The sequence below is a fragment of the Hemicordylus capensis genome, chromosome 3 (genome assembly GCF_027244095.1).
Source record: "Hemicordylus capensis ecotype Gifberg chromosome 3, rHemCap1.1.pri, whole genome shotgun sequence".
Lineage (NCBI taxonomy): Eukaryota > Metazoa > Chordata > Lepidosauria > Squamata > Cordylidae > Hemicordylus > Hemicordylus capensis.
In genome coordinates, this window is record NC_069659.1 from 268,931,251 (window position 1) to 268,947,333 (window position 16,083).

Genomic DNA, 16,083 nt, shown 5'->3' on the forward strand with positions numbered 1-16,083 from the left:
GCACCTTTGTTGCACAGGTTAGAAGCCTGAAAGAGATAGAATGGTTCATTTCAAAGTCACACTCCTATCCTAAATTGATTGAGCTGAATGTTATGTTTCCCTCTCCAGTTCCATCACCAATCAAAGGAAGTGAGTCAATGGAGAACTACTCTTTATATATATAGTAACTGATAATACAGAAAAGACTTCTATTATGTGAAAAGTGACGGTTGATCAAGTAATCACAGAGGTCCAGCAAGGGAGGGCTTATTGTTGGGGTTGCTGTCCCCTGTTTGCCCTGCCCACCCTAGCCAATGTCACCTATGAGTCCAACATAAATAGCATATCAAGCTAAACAGGAAATGGAAGAACACAGGTATATGGTGTTGCACAACTGAGCAAAGAGCTGCAACACCACAATCATCTACTATCTATTAGATCACTAGAGCCAGGCTTGGGAGCCTTAGTAGCAGCAGTGCTGTCATATGATAATCAAATGAACTGTGCCTCACTGAAAATCAGAAACAAAATCAGTAAAATCGTGGGCAGAAAGGCAGAGGTGGTCCAAACAACTCTATGGTGAATAAGAACTCTCTCTTTAACTGACCTATTTTATGTTATTGATACAGAAAGACAGTTTCAAATACTGTATTTACCTGAATCCAAGACTAGGTTTTTTACAATGTTTTTCGATATTAGAAATCAGAAGTTCTTCTTAAATTCAGAGTCTTTTTCTTTTCAAGTTAATGCAGGTATAACCTGTATTTAAACTCTACTTTTTAAGGGGATCTTCTTAAATTGAGGGTCATCTTCAATTCAGGGCAATACAAAGAGGGTGTTGTTGTTAGACATGGAAGAGAACATTCTCCAACCACTGCATTTTTTAATATTCTTCACCTGGAAGGGAGGAGAATGGTTAAGAAAATTATTCTCTAATTCACAAATTCCCACCTCACAAATTTCTTCATAGAGAAATAATTCATATATCTATAGATGGCTCCTTGGGAGCATGGCTAACAGAAGTAGCAGAACTCCAGAATTCCTTAAGGAGCTATTCTCTTGCCCTTTTATAGAAAGCAAGCAACAATCCAAGAAGTCTCAGTTCTTTCTGTCCCTCTCAGTGGTGGCTAGCCATTACTGTTTTTCTTTATTTTCTTCCCCTGAATAAAAATCATGATGGGGGGAAATGTCATTTTGGCAAAGTCAAAAGCTGTGTTGAAAAAAATCAGATGCTATGTTGGAGAAAAAGATCCTCATGAGAATTTTGGAGAATATTTGAAGGTTCAATAGAAATTCCTCATAATTCCCCCCTCCTATTCTTCCCCTGAGAAATTTCAGAGAATAAGGGATATATTCTCACAAAGTCCAGTTTCTTATTTTAATTATTTACCTCAACCAATCTCTACAACCCAAATCCTGGATTCTGGGAAGAAATGTTCTGCAGATATTTATTTATTTATTTATCTATTTATTTATTTATTTATTTATTTAAAATATTTATACCCCATCCCTCCAGTACACTACTGCTCAGGGTGGCTCACAACATTAAAATAAATACAATATACAATAAAAGTAATAAAATTAACCAAATTGAGTAAATGAGTTAAGAGTCAGGCTAAAATCCACAATCAGTATCAAGTTCAAATTTAAAGTTGTTTTAAAACCTAACAACTGAGAATTAAAAAACTAAAAACTAAGGAATCTACCAGATATAACCAAAGATGGATCATTAAAAAGCCTCCTTAAAAAGGTGTGTCTTTAGTACATTTTTAAAGGAGCATGGCAAAGCTCTTCACAGAGGGTCTTCCAAAGCCAAGGGGCTACAACTGAAAAGGCGCTGTCTCTAGACCCCGCAAACTGGATCTCTGTTAGTGGTGGGGCCATGAGCAGGGCCTGAGATGATGAACGAATGGCCCTGGCAGATTCATATGGGTGAATGTGGTCCGACAGGTACCCCGGCACCAAGCCGTATAGAGTTTTAAAGGTCAAGACCTTGAATCTAGCCCGGAAGTGGACCAGTAACCAATGAAGCTGCCGCGGGATGGGTATGATACTCATGGAACAACTTACACCCACAAGCATCCTTGCAGCAGCATTCTGGACCAGCTGAAGCTTCTGAACAGTCTTCAAGGGCAGCCCCACATAGAGTGCATTGCAGTACTCCAATCTGGAGGTTACCAATGCATGAGTGACTGAGGTCAGATCTGACTTCTCCAAGTAGGGTCGCAGCTTGCATACCAGCCGTAGTTGGTAAAAGGCACTTCTGCTCTATAGGGATGTGCAAACTGGTTCGAATTAGAATCAGTTGAAATTTGAACCAGGGTGGTTCAAAGGTTCAAATTCGAACCAGACCAGCCATCAGGTTCGAGCTGCAGGTTCAAATTTGAACCAAACGGGGTGGTTCGATTCAAACCAGTTCAAACTTGTTTGAACCAGTTCAAACCTCCAGAGTTGGGTGGGGTGGTAGCTGGCACCCATGGGTACCTACCACCCAAACCCCAAAGCAATTGGACATTTGTATGATTTTTTATGAATTTTTGAAATTTATTTTAATTTTTTCTCATAGGGTATAATGGGACTCAAACCAGCCAATTATTCCCTATTGTGGAGCACCCATGGGTGCCAACAACCACCCAAACTCCAAAGCAATCAGACACTCCTATGATTTTTTATGAATATTTGAAATATTTTTAATTATTTTTCTCATAGGGTATAATGGGACCCAAACCAGTCCATTATCCCCTATTGTGGAGCACCAGGGGCACAAGGAGGTAGGCACTCAGGGGTGCCTACCACCCAAAAAACCCCAAGGCAATCGGACACTCCTCCGATTATTGGTGAATTTTTAAAGTATTTTTGAATTCCTCATAGGGAATAATGAAGATTGCAGCAAATGTATAGCTTCACGTCGGGGGGAAAGGGGTGTCCTAGAGCAGAATGTGGTGGGTGGTAGTTCCCAAGGTAGGCAAGGAAGCTATCAGAATTATTTGAAAGGAATTGGACAAAAGGCTGGTTTTTAAGTGATTTTTGAAGTTTATGTGTCTTTAAGGTTAGCAATGAGAGTGGATTCATGGTTTGTCATTGAAAATCTAATATGCTACCAAAGAATCTACACTCAGAACACTTCATAAACAACAAAACCCAGTAACCCATGGGTTAGCAATCCATGGGGGTGGTTGGGACCCTCTGTGCACTAGGCCACCACTAACTCTGGGCCATCCCAGCACCCCACAAGTGGCTTTAAGGTTTTTCTCCATAGGGAAGAATGGAGGTTTCAGCAGTCCCATAACTGCACTTGGGGGGTGCTGGGGTGGCCCAGAGCGAGGGTGCCAACCACCCCCATGGGTTGCTATTCTCTATGAGGAATTCCAAAATAATTTTAAAATTCACCAATAATCAGAGGAGTGTCCAATTGCCTTGGAACTTTGTGGGTGGTAGGAACCCCTGGGTGTCTACCACCCACCCCACATTTGTGCCCCTAGGTTCTCCACAATAGGGGATATGGGCTGGTTTGTGTCCCATTATACCCTATGAGAAAAATAATTTACAATATTTCAAAAATTCATAAAAAATCATAGGGGTGTCCGATTGCTTTGGGGTTTGCATGGTTGTTGTCACCCATGCATGCTCCACAATAGGGAATAATGGTCTGGTTTGAGTCCCATTATACCCTATGAGAAATTTTTTTTACAAAATTCATTAAAAATCGTACGAGTTTGGAGTTTGGGTGGCAGGTACCCCTGGATGCCAGCTACCACCCTACCCATTTTTGGATGTCCAAACCAGTTAAAACTGGTTCAAAATGATTCAAAACGGTTCAAATTCAAACTGAACCAGGGGGAGGTTCGAGCAAAACCAAAATCGAACCACCCCCTCCTGGTTTGAACCTGGTTCAAATTCGAACCAAACTGGGCAAACCAGTTTTGTGCACATCCCTACTGCTCTACACACTGCCAACACCTGCATCTCCAAGGACATCAAGTCCACCCGCAAGCTGCAGACCTTGTCTTTCAGAGGGAACGTGACCCCATCCAAGATCAGATTTACCTCATTACTCAGAGGATCAGTTCTACCAACCCAGAGCATTTCTGTCTTATCTGGATCAAATTTCAGCTTGTTTGCCCCATCCAGTCCAGAACAGCCTCCAAGCCCCAGTTCAGAGCATCCACTGCCTCCCTGGTGTCTATCTGCTGACTTAAAAGATAGGTAGAGCTGGGTGTCATCAGCATATTGATGGCACTGCAGCCCACACCCATGGATGACCTCTCCCAAGGGTTTCATGTAAATGTTAAACAGCATGGGGGACAAAATAGATCCCTGTGGCACCCCATAGGCCAAAGTCCAAGAGATGGAACAGGCATCCCCCAACACCACCTTCTGAGTATGACCCTCCAGGTAGAAGCAGAGTCACCATATAACCGTGACCCCAAGTCTCAACCCAGAGAGACGTCCCAGAAGGATACCATGGCCATGGTATCAAAAGATTCTTCAGAAGTGGGCTAATAATTGCCTCCTTAAGACAAAGAGGCATCCTGGCCTCCCACAGAGATGCATTTATAATCACAATCAGGCCCTCTACAACAGCCTCCTTGCCAGATAGTATAAGCCATATTGGACAAGGATCAAGAGATCAAGTGGTAAGCCACACCAATCCAAGCAACCTGTCCACATTCTCAGGAATCACAAAATGAAACTTATCCAGAGTCATCACCTAAGAGAGCTGCTGGATACCTCGGAATCGGACACTGCAAGAATTGTGGATTTTGAATCTACGTCAGCTCAAATACAAAAGATTTTGTCCACAAAAAAACTCATTTAAAATGTCACAGTGAGTAATTCTTGGTTCCAAGTAATGGATCAAGGGGGAAGGGACACACACTAGCTCCTTCACAACCCTGAACACCTCCGCCAGATGTGAACTCGCGGACGCGATACGGGTGGAAAAGAATCACTTCTTTGCCACACATATTGCCTGAGCAATGCATAGCTCAGCACCACTTCATATGTTCCCTTTGTAATAATCTGTTGGATTTGAGTCGAGTCTTCCTCCACTTGGGCTCTAGTTGTCTACCATGCTGCTTCAGCCCCTGTAATTACTCTGTATACCAAGGGGCAAGTTTTGAGGCTTGGAAAGGACATTTAGGAGCGATCATGTCCACTGCCTTGGTCAGTTGGTTGTTCCAATTCTCCACCAGAGTGTCATAAGAACATAAGGACAGCCCTGCTGGATCAGGCCCAAGGCCCATCTAGTCCACCATCCTGTTTCACAAAGTGGCCCACCAGATGCTACTGGAAGCCACAGCCAGGAGTGGAGGGCATGCCCTCTCTCCTGCTGTTACTCCCCTGCAACTGGGACTCAGAGGCATCCTGCCTTTGAGGCTGGAGGTGGACTATAGCCCTCCGACTCGTAGCCAATGATAGACCTTTCCTCCATGAAGTTATCCAAACCACTCTTAAAGCCATCCGGGTTGTTGGCTGTCACCACATCTCATGGCAGAGAATTCCACAAGTTGATTATATGTTATGTGAAAAAGTACTTCTGTTTGTTCGTCCTATATTTCCTGGCAATGAATTTCATGTGATGACCCCTGGTTCTAGTGTTCTGTGAGAGGGAGAAGAATTTCTCTCTATCCACTTTCTCCACACCATGCATGATTTTATAGACCTCTATCATGTCCCCCTGCAGTTGTCTTTTTTCTAAACTAAATAGCCCCGGGTGTTGTAGCCTTGCCTCATAAGAAAGGTGCTCTAGGCCCCTAATCATCTTGGTTGCCCTCTTCTGCACCTTTTCCAGTTCTACAATGTCCTTTTTAAGATGTGGTGACCAGAATTGTACGCAGTACTCCAGGTGTGGTTGCACCATAGTGTTGTATAAGGGCACTATAATATTAGCCGTTTTATTTTTAAACCCCTTCCTAACGATCCCTAGCATGGAATTGGCCTTTTTCACAGCTGCCGCACATTGAGTCGAAACTTTCAACAAGCTGTCCACCATGACCCCAAGATCCCTCTCCTGGTCAGTCACCAACAGCTCAGATCCCAGCAGCGTATACTTGAAGTTGGGTTTTTTCGTCCCAATGTGCATCACTTTACACTTGCCAACATTAACCCGCATTTGCCACTTTGTCACCAGGGTCACCAGCTGAGCCAACGCTAAATCCTTCCAAGGCTTCTCAGAATTCTATTGGATCCAATAACCTTCTTGGGTGGACCATCCTAATGGGCCCCTCATCCCTGCAGAGGTGAAACGTGGTTATAAGTCCAACCTTAACCTGATGGTGGTCCATCCATGACAATGGGGAAATCATAGGAGTCCCCACCCACAGAACAACACCCTGTTCATTTTGAAAGAAAAAAGTTGATCATTGGATGTTGCATTAAAAAGGTGCAGGTTTTCATATCTGTTTGTGTTGGTCAAGTTAAACAAAGACAAGACATTCTAAGAACTAATCTGCCTACTTTCATTTCACTATTATCTTAATTTATAATTACTATATTCACAAGCTAGTCCACTTCTGCCTCAAATGTACACACGCCCACCATTTTTAATTGGGATTGATGACATAGGTGTCCCTACAACTGTACCCAGTTTGTTTCAGATCAGATAGACGGTTCACAAGTTATCCCACTTGTGCCTCAAACATTCATTCATCCACCACCTTGAATTGGGGTGGATGGAATCATCACAAACTATGCTGTTGGGGTACCCCTATGTGTCCCTACAACTGTACCCAATTTGGTTCAAATCAGTTAGGTGGTTCACAAGTTATCCCACTTGCACCGGTCACATATCCTCCATCTTGAATTGGGATGGATGTCATCATTACAAACTATGCCATTCAGGAGTTCTTATGTGTTTCTGAAACTCTACCAAATTTGATTCAAATCGGTCCAAACACTGTGAAGTTGATAGAGGGGAAAACACACATACACACACACACAGAGCTTACTTTCCTCGAGGAAAGTAGACTAAAAAGCAGTATAATATAGAAGATTTTGTTGCAAAAAACAACCCAAACAAACATGTAGTAAATGAATTCCTTACCCAGTAATATTAAGGTCTCTTAATGACCAATTCCTCTGCATTCTATTATCCTGAACTGTCATCTATAAATCTTTTGTCAGTATCTACTTAACTATGTACTATCATATGCATCACTGTCATTGTTTTGTAGAAAATTCTTGCCATTTAGCAGGAATTTTAATGCTTCTGTTCCTCAGACATTCGCCGATCAGGCTTAGGAAGAATTACGCTAGAGGCAAAATGTTGACTTTATTGCTGTCTGTAATAGGCAGATATTTCTTGCAAGGGATTTCCTGCAATAAATACCTGTGTCATTCCAACTACAAAAAGTTGTTGCCTTGAAACACCTTGCGGTTGAAATATGGCCTTTGTAAGACTAATGATTACATAAGTACTGCAGTTCTTGTACTAGCAGTAGAGAAAGCAACAAATTCAAAAAAAAAAAAACCCAACAAAAAGAACACAAGACTTTGCTGTTCTACATCAAGTGGTTCCAGTAAAAGGAACACATTCCTTTGCTGGAACGTGGATTATTGGGAGTAACTGTTGAGCACAGGCCAGAGGTGGGGAAAGGAGAGAGCACCAAAGTAAATGTGGTATGTTCTTTTTTGTAAGGCTTTGAAATATATACATATATATATATTCCGATTTTTATTGCTCCATCTATTCTTGTTGTTTGAAATTTGTCTCATTTTGTCTTGGTTCACTGCAGCTGTCATTTGTTTCATGATGAATGGTGGCATTTTTGTAGTCTCCATTCATTTTCAACATGGGAAGCCTTGCACAGCAGAGTGTCAAGCTTCTCCCTGTGTTGTTTTTGGTCAATCCATCTCTTGGTCCAGGCCAGCTTTTGAGTGGGGCTTTAGTTACTTGTGTTCCAGTCCTGGAGCAGACAGCCAGCAGCAAGAGCACGCTCTCCACGCACTTGAGCACTCTGCCCTCCCTCGGCAGCCGGTTCAGCTGCACACACGATTACTGGCTCTGTCACAGAGCCCATTGGAACAGCGGGGATTGGGGGCCACCAGGCCCCCAGATGTCCCAGCCTGCCCCATGCAAGTGCATGGGATCCCCCAATCTGTTTTTTGTTGTTTTTTTTAAGATTGTGAGCCCTTTGGGGACAGGGAGCCATCTTATTTAATTATATTTCTCTGTGTAAACTGCTCTGAGCCATTTTTGGAAGGGCGGTATAGAAATCGAATGAATGAATGAATGAATGAACACATGGAGGCTTGCTGTAGCCTCCTGGTCAGGGGTCTACTCTTGTGTCGCCATGCCATGGAGCCACACCGTAGCAGTACACAATCACCAAAACGGGGGTAGCAGAGCTAATCTTGTTTTAGGGGAGGGCTATTTAGGCGGGCTAGCCACCACTGAACCACCAGCCCACGAGCCCGGTGGTTCTCACAACTGATGGAAAGCGGGCCAAGTGGGAAAGGGAGCCCAGCCCACTTTCCAGCAGTCATGAGAATAGCCTTAATATCTATTTCATTGAACTATTAATATTCCTGATTCTACTCCACTGCCTTGTCCTTGCATACCACAACTCTTTCCCTTGGATTCCACACTCCCTCCCCCCCCCCGCTCTTTTTAATTGTTTAAAATTGAAAACAAGTGGCAGAGCTCCTTTTGGTGCTGAGCATTGGATGCTGAGTGCACACAATTTGTTTATAAATATCTTTGCTTTATTTATGATCTAGCACTGAGCAACTGGTGATCCATAATATTTTTAACTAATTCAATCTGCGGCCCTACTGAATTTCAGTCAAAGCAAAGGAATCATGTTTTTTCATCTAACTGTGGTTAGTTTGTGTATCTGAACTTGTGCCAGTCAACAAACAGTGGTTTATTTCAGGCAATCAAACCCTGATCTGACATTTGAAGGGTTTTTTGCGGGTTTTTTGGTCCTAACCATATTCTCCTGTGATGTCTGAAACCACAATTGTGGTTTAATCTTGATTTGTTTCAGTTATTCTGCACTCATAGTACTACCAAAGAGCCACTCATCTAACGGGTACTATTTCACATCCTAAAATTCTGGTCAAGACTTTCTTCTCAACTTCCATAGTAAAAGCTGACAGGAAAATACCTACATAGGGAAAGGGAAACCTACAAATCTGGGGTCTGCATAAAAGAAGGTTTCACTGCTGTTAAACAAAGTGTAAACAATGTTATGGCTGAGCAATGTGTTCAGTGATCCTCACACAGTGCACATTAGGGTTGTGCAAGCTAGCTCAGTTCGAGCCAGGTTTTATGTCAAGCTGGCTCAGCTCGACAGGTTCAGGGTCAAACTGGACCACCCTCGTCTGGTCCAAGTTGGAACTGAACTGGTTCAGAGCTCTACTGGAAAAGGGGAATATGGTGATGATTCCCCTTTACCAGTAAAGGGACGAGAGGCTTCCCTAAGCCTAGAGGGGGTTAGAAGGTAGTCAGTTAGTACTTAAAAAGCACTATCATCAGTGGCTGCTGTGGGGGTCACCCCACCCACACTGACCTCCCCCAGAGTGGCCAGGGCCAGTGGCGGCCCAGTTTGGGTCTTCTCTAGTCCAGTTCAGACCTCCGTGCATGCATGGCTACTCCACTGGCAGCCCTGGCTACTCTGGGGGAGGCTAGTGAGGGTGGCAAGGAGCATCCACCACCCCCAGCACACAGACATCCCCCTGACTCCCCTGCTATCCCCCTCTAGGCTCGGAGAAGTCCCCCTTGCCCCTCTACTGGTCAAAGGGAATCATCCCTCAATTCCCCTTTACCAGTAGAGCACCAAACCAGGTCAAACTGGTTCAACATTCGAATCAGACTGGGTCCAGTTCGACCAGAACCAAACCTGAACCAAAATGCCAAAACCAGTTTTGTGCACATCCTAGTGTGCACATTCCAAATGCCTTGAACAAACTACTGTATTCTATCTAGTAATATTTTATGTTTTGTTGTTGAGAAGTTTGTGCCAGTGGGGATCCTGTAGAGAGTGCAGCGGGATGGTGTCAGAAAGGAAAAGGGGAGGGGAGGAGGAGAAAATTGAGTAGTTTCTGAATAAACCTTTAGTTAATTCTACATAAGATTTATTTGTGTCTATGAGGGAATCAACTATAAAATAAAGCCTTGTTCAGAAGGTAGAGCATGCAGCTGCATGTTCTGTTCTTATATAAAGTAGCAGCAGCATCACAGACTCAACACAGAAGATTGATTCCTCTTTCTGCTCCTCTTCATCATCTATCTATCATATTTATATACCGCCTGATATGTGTCTCCAGGTGGAGTACACAATTCAAAACAACCAATATAAAACAGACAAAAACAATTTCACAGAATAAAGATATTAAAACAATTGCATAGGATAAAAACAATGCCTAGCAATGCAGCTCTGGCTTGTGATATCAATTCAATCATTTCATAATTTATGCAGAGACAGAAGAGGGATGCTTTTATCAATACAATAACTTTAATTTGTCATGCTTCCCAATGGCAGCCAATTTAGACAAATACAGCACAATTAAATTAATTTGATCTTATCCTAATTTATAAACAATAAAATCAAGGCTTCTTTTTAAGAAGTGCATGAAAGTTCACAGCACTGATTTCAATACTTAGAAAAAATGGTGGCAATCTCTATAAAATGTCTTCTAATGCGTGGAAATGTAATAATCTCAATTTGCTATTTTGAACATTACAATTATGAAACATATAAAAAGCATTTTCCCAGAACCTCGTGCTCTTATTCCTAGCAGCTATTAGAGTTTGATTTATTTTCCTGATGCTTTTACTCCCATTACAAAAATAATGTGAATAGCTGGGGTTAAACCACACATACTCACCTTGAAGCTCTAATTCTTCTTAACATGGTTTTAATGAGAAATAAAGGCTGCAATTCAAGGTTCACTCCAGAGTCATCCTATTAAAGTCAGTAGGATGCCTCTGAAGTAAGTGAACTGTGAACTATAACTAAGGTCTCTACTAAATGTTCACTTTATTCTCCCTTAGAAGGATATATTGTTCAGTTTGTATAAACTGAAATTTATTTTTTAGTCTGAGGGGTTTTAAATATTTTGTTTGAGCCCTTTGGAGACAGTGAACCATCTTATTATTATTTTTATTATTATTATTGTGACCATGTTACATATGCCATACAGATGCTGATCAGTATAACCTACTTCATCTTATCCTCACTAAAATCTACAAAAGTGTTTGCCACATGGATCCTTACCTATCATTTATTAACTCCACTCCATGTTCCTGGTAAGGAAAGGAGGCTCATAGAATCACAGGGTGGTGGGTTCACACTGCCAGGAAGTCTGGTTCCCAGGGAGGCCATACTCCTGGCGGGTGTGTCATCCGAACACAAGTCAAGCCCATCTTTATTACAGCCAGAGACCAGCAAGACAATATAATAAAGGTATTTATACAAATCATACATACATCACTGACTATTGTTGTTCCTCATATTGACTAGACAAGCATACGATGTGTCAAGATGCTAAAAAAAACAAAATTTAGCTACTTTATAGGTAACATAAGAATCTCTATCCTAATAATAATAATAATAATAATAATAATAATAATAATACCCCTAGTGAGGCACTACCTTGGCGTGGTTGTGGGGCTTGCGTGCTCTGAGGAAGGTGAGAGCTATGCCAGAGGTCCAACCATACTGGACAGGTCTCACCAGAGGAGCCAGACGAAGAGTGCCTCTCCCATCAACAATATGGTGAGACGTAACTTTAATAAATCTATACCGGATCGGTCGTCGCCTGGGTCAAAAAGGACCGCGCCAGGTGCTGGAGTCCCTGGACATCCGATGGCAAGTGGGCTACAGGACTCAGGATCTTCAGTTGAGCAACCAGGGCTGGAGACTGCAAGGTTACTGGAAGAAACGTTGCTTAACTGGAAAAAATATACAAAAAATGCCAACAAGGAAATAATGATCTGCTATTACAAGTCTAGTCCAACTAGAAGAGGTTATTTAAAAAGAATGTACCAAATTTGGAAAGAGAAGCATCCAGACACAGAAATAACAGAACAAAGGCTAGCAGACCAGAGAAGATTCCTAATAAGAAATAAAGTATTCACCGAAGTTGAGCTGGAAGAACTGCAAAGAGCAACACAGGCTCAAGATATGGAAGAAGAATTACCACCAACTGAAGAAGTTGCTCAGGCGCACGTGGAGGTGGTGTTGGAAATCAAGGATGCCACTGTTGCTGAACTGTTTCAAAATCAAAACCAGGCAACCGCCCCTTTGCCTTCACCTCAAAAACCCAAATGCCGTTTAACAGAAAAGCAACAAGAACTAAAGCAAAAAATAACTGAGCACATGAACCAAACAACCACCAGGGTTCGACTTCCCGCTCTAAAAACAGTTGCCAAAAAACAACTTACTCAGGCATTAAAAGATGTCAATGCTGCACTTGCAGAAATAACAACCAATAATTTGCAAGAAACAAACCAACTAATGTACAGTGCAGAAACAATAACAACACAAGAGCTCGGATATAAGATCAGTGGACCTGTAAAAAAAAAGAAAGCTGTACATCACCTAAATGGAAGATTAGATTAGAAAATAAGATCTCCAGGCTTAGATCAGATGCTAGTAAACTGAAAGATATGAAAGACAAGAAGCTGAAGAATGAAAACACCAAACAGTATCTGAGCAGATTAGATTCAAGGAAAACTAGAGAAGTCCTGGAAATAATAAAGCAGCAAATAACAGCAGTGTCAAAGAAGATTAGCAGATATGAAGCCAGAACTACACAACACAGGCAGAATCTCCAATTCCAGTTGAATCAGAGACGTTTCTACCAAAGCATAGAAGGAGAAACTGCAAGAAACCTAGAAACACCAAATAAAGAAGAAACAGTGCAATTCTGGGGGAAATTAAGGGACAATCCAACAGATTATAATAAAAAAAGCAAGCTGGATGAAAGAGGTCAAAAGATGTAACCAACAAATGCAAGGTCTAATAATAACACCAGAATTAATAAGTGAAAGAGCAAAGAAAATTAAAAATTGGACTGCGCCAGGCGACAATGAACTGCATGGCTTTTGGCTTAAACACCTAACAAGCCTTCATAAACAACTATCAAAACAGTTCAATCACATTTTGCAAGGCAGTGATATTGAACAATGCCTAACAACTGGGAAAACTCATCTCATAATGAAAGACCCAGCAAAAGGTACAGTTCCAAGTAATTATAGACTGATAACCTGCCTGCCAACCATGTTCAAATTATTAACTGGAATAATAGCAGATGAAGATGGAGACTAGAAGTGTGAGCGCTGTAAGATATTCCCCTTAGGGGATGGAGCTGCTCTGGGAAGAGCATCTAGGCACCAAGTTCCTTCCCTGGCATCTCCAAGATAGGGCTGAGAGAGAGTCCTGCCTGCAACCTTGGAGAAGCCGCTGCCAGTCTGTGTAGACAATACTGAGTGAGATGGACCTACGGTCTGACTCAGTATATGGCAGCCTCCTATGTTTGAGGAAGAGCGGGATATAAATGTAAAAATAATAATAATAATAATAACAATAACAATAACAATAACATGAATGTTCTACATGAAATGAAGTACAGGAGCAAGATTTCTTAGGGCCAAACTGTATGTTACACGTGGTTCCAGATTTTGCGGGGGGGGGGGGGGGCGTTAAACAATACTTTAGATTGAATAGGGATGGAAACCCTTGGCTCTCCAGTTGCTGTTGAACCCGCATAAATTCTGGCTAGGGATTATGTTGTTGTAGTTCAACAACAGCTGGAGAGCCAAGGTTGCCTATCCCTGATCTAGTCTTTAGTGTAGCTGCTTACAGAGTTTCCTGCAGTACTACAGTTGGGAGGCCACCACCCTCTCAATTACCTTGCCCAACCATGGAAGGTTGGACTTTGAAACAGGCCATTCACCTGAATGGGAAAATAGGGATATGTTGGCAGGTATGACTGGTAGGAAACAAAAGGCTTAGAGAAAGTTAGTTAAATGTTAGTTTAAAATGCTTAGTTAAATGTTGTTGCTTATTAAAGACCTTAATGTAGTTTACAACTCTGGAGCTATTTATTAAAGATTAAACAAGAGATTACACAACATAGTCTATGAGATAATGTCACAGTGCTATATAGCCAATTGAATTTGGCTGCGTAATGATTTAACTGAATTGTAAACCGCCCTGAGCCATTTTGGAAGGCAGTATAAAAATCAAACAAACAAATAAATGGAAGAGCAATTTCTATTAGTAAGCAACCATTTTAAGAAAAATAGTTGGAGTTGCTGTTCAGTGCTGCCAAAAAATGTTTGTGACCACAGTGAGTAGTTTCAACCAAGCCTTGCTTTATTCAGCACTTTGCCTTTTTTTTTTTTAAAGGCAGATTTCCTCTATCTATACATATTCTCCCACCCTCTTTTTTTGTCGTTGTGCTCAATGATACAGAAAACACTTGCATTAGTATGGCAGATATCCTTCTTCTTGGAATGCCTAGAGGTATTATTTAATGAAAGAAACCAATACCTCTAATTTACACTGTCTATGGTTGCTATCAAAGGATTCGTTCTCAGGGGAAGCTCTCTAAGTCAGTGATGCTAGAATCTCTGTCTCTCATTCAGTCGCAGACACGCATATCCACATCTTCTTGAACTCAGTCCTGTACAAGAATATAAAGTCAGACTCCAGAAATCAGGCCATATAAATCAGAGATGATTACCACTGAGTGATGAAATGAATATTTTTGTGTAATGAAATATACAGATTTGGCTTTTTGAATTTTTGTAGTTACATTCATTTCAGCTGAGTTGCTAAATGCAAAACAGATGCCAAAACCAAGGATTAAGGTTTACAAAGACAGATTTTCACATTTCTTTTGTTGAGTGTTTTTGTTAATAATATACATTAAAAAGAGCGGAGAAGCTTTATAGCATTAATTTAGCAGCCATAAATCAACCGATAATGGAAAGTTCATTTAAATTAACAACCTTTGAAACACCACAACAATAAGAGTTTTATCCTCACATCCTTACAATGGGATGGGTGATATTTTGTATTTGAAATTTAATATAATGCTCATTAAGTGTCAGATCTGGAGTCTATTATATCAACACTTTCTTTATGGAAATGAGTTTTCAATAGGTCAGTTACAATTCAGGTGGAAAGCCAGATTATTCCAGATGTGCAGTCTCCTTACACAGCAAGAATTCTATAGACTGTTTCACACAAGACATTTTAAATGGGCAGATGTACACATAGAACAAGTATGGTGTGGTAGCTACACTATTAGTTTTCTTAGGAGAAACTGGGGATAAAATCCCTGCTCAGCCATGAAGCTCACTAAGTAGCCTTAAGCAAGTCACCATATCTTCCTAAGCTACCTCACAAGGTTGTTGTGAGGATAAAATTGGATAATCCCTATGTATGCCTTCCTTTAAAAGAAGATATGTATAAAAATGTAGTACAGGAGAGCCTCATAACATAAGAACAGCCCTGATGGATCAGACCCAAGGCCTATCTAGTCTAAGGATGTGTGGAATGGTCCAGCAGTCCAGAGGTTCAGTCCGGAATGCTGCCCTGGTTACATCTGGACCAGACCCGAACCTCTGGAGAGTTCATCGATTATTTTTTTTTAAATTAAATAAATGTAAAAGCACCTTTAGCCCCTTTGGGAGGCTTCCAGTATGCCACAGGGGGGTCCGCAAGGGTTCCCCTCTCACCTCCCCGGCCTCTGAAATCACCGCCACGGCCCAGGAAACTGATCATTTTTGGCCCATTTGGGCCTCTGTAGTGTGCGCGTGTAAATGGCCTCTGCGAGGCCTGGCATGGCCCACGGCCTCGCAGAGGTCATTTGCGCATGCATGGAGGCCATTTTGGTTTTTCCAAAATGGCCACCGTGCAGGCATAAATGACCTCTGCGAGGCTGTGGGCCATGCCAGGCCTCACAGAGGCCTGATTTAAGAGGCCGGGGGGAGGGAGGGGAAAACTAAACGGACATTATCTGCCCCCCCCCGGCCTGCAGCCTGCAGGAAGCCCCCCAAAGGGGTTAAAGGTACTTTTACATTTATAATAATAATAATAATTCCGCAAACTGTCTGGAGCCGGACCGGGGGTGAGGGATCGATGG

The 16,083-nt window shown here is 41.9% G+C and overlaps 1 long non-coding RNA gene across 1 annotated transcript; it reads right to left on the bottom strand.

Annotated features, from left to right (window-relative positions):
- Positions 1-382: 382 nt before the first annotated feature.
- LOC128352513 (uncharacterized) lies at positions 383-15,814 on the bottom strand. The gene is made up of 3 exons (XR_008320460.1): positions 15,614-15,814; positions 14,484-14,616; positions 383-876 (listed from the first exon to the last, which is right to left on the bottom strand). It is a non-coding gene; the product is annotated as an uncharacterized LOC128352513 (long non-coding RNA).
- Between the last annotated feature and the right edge of the window lie 269 nt (positions 15,815-16,083).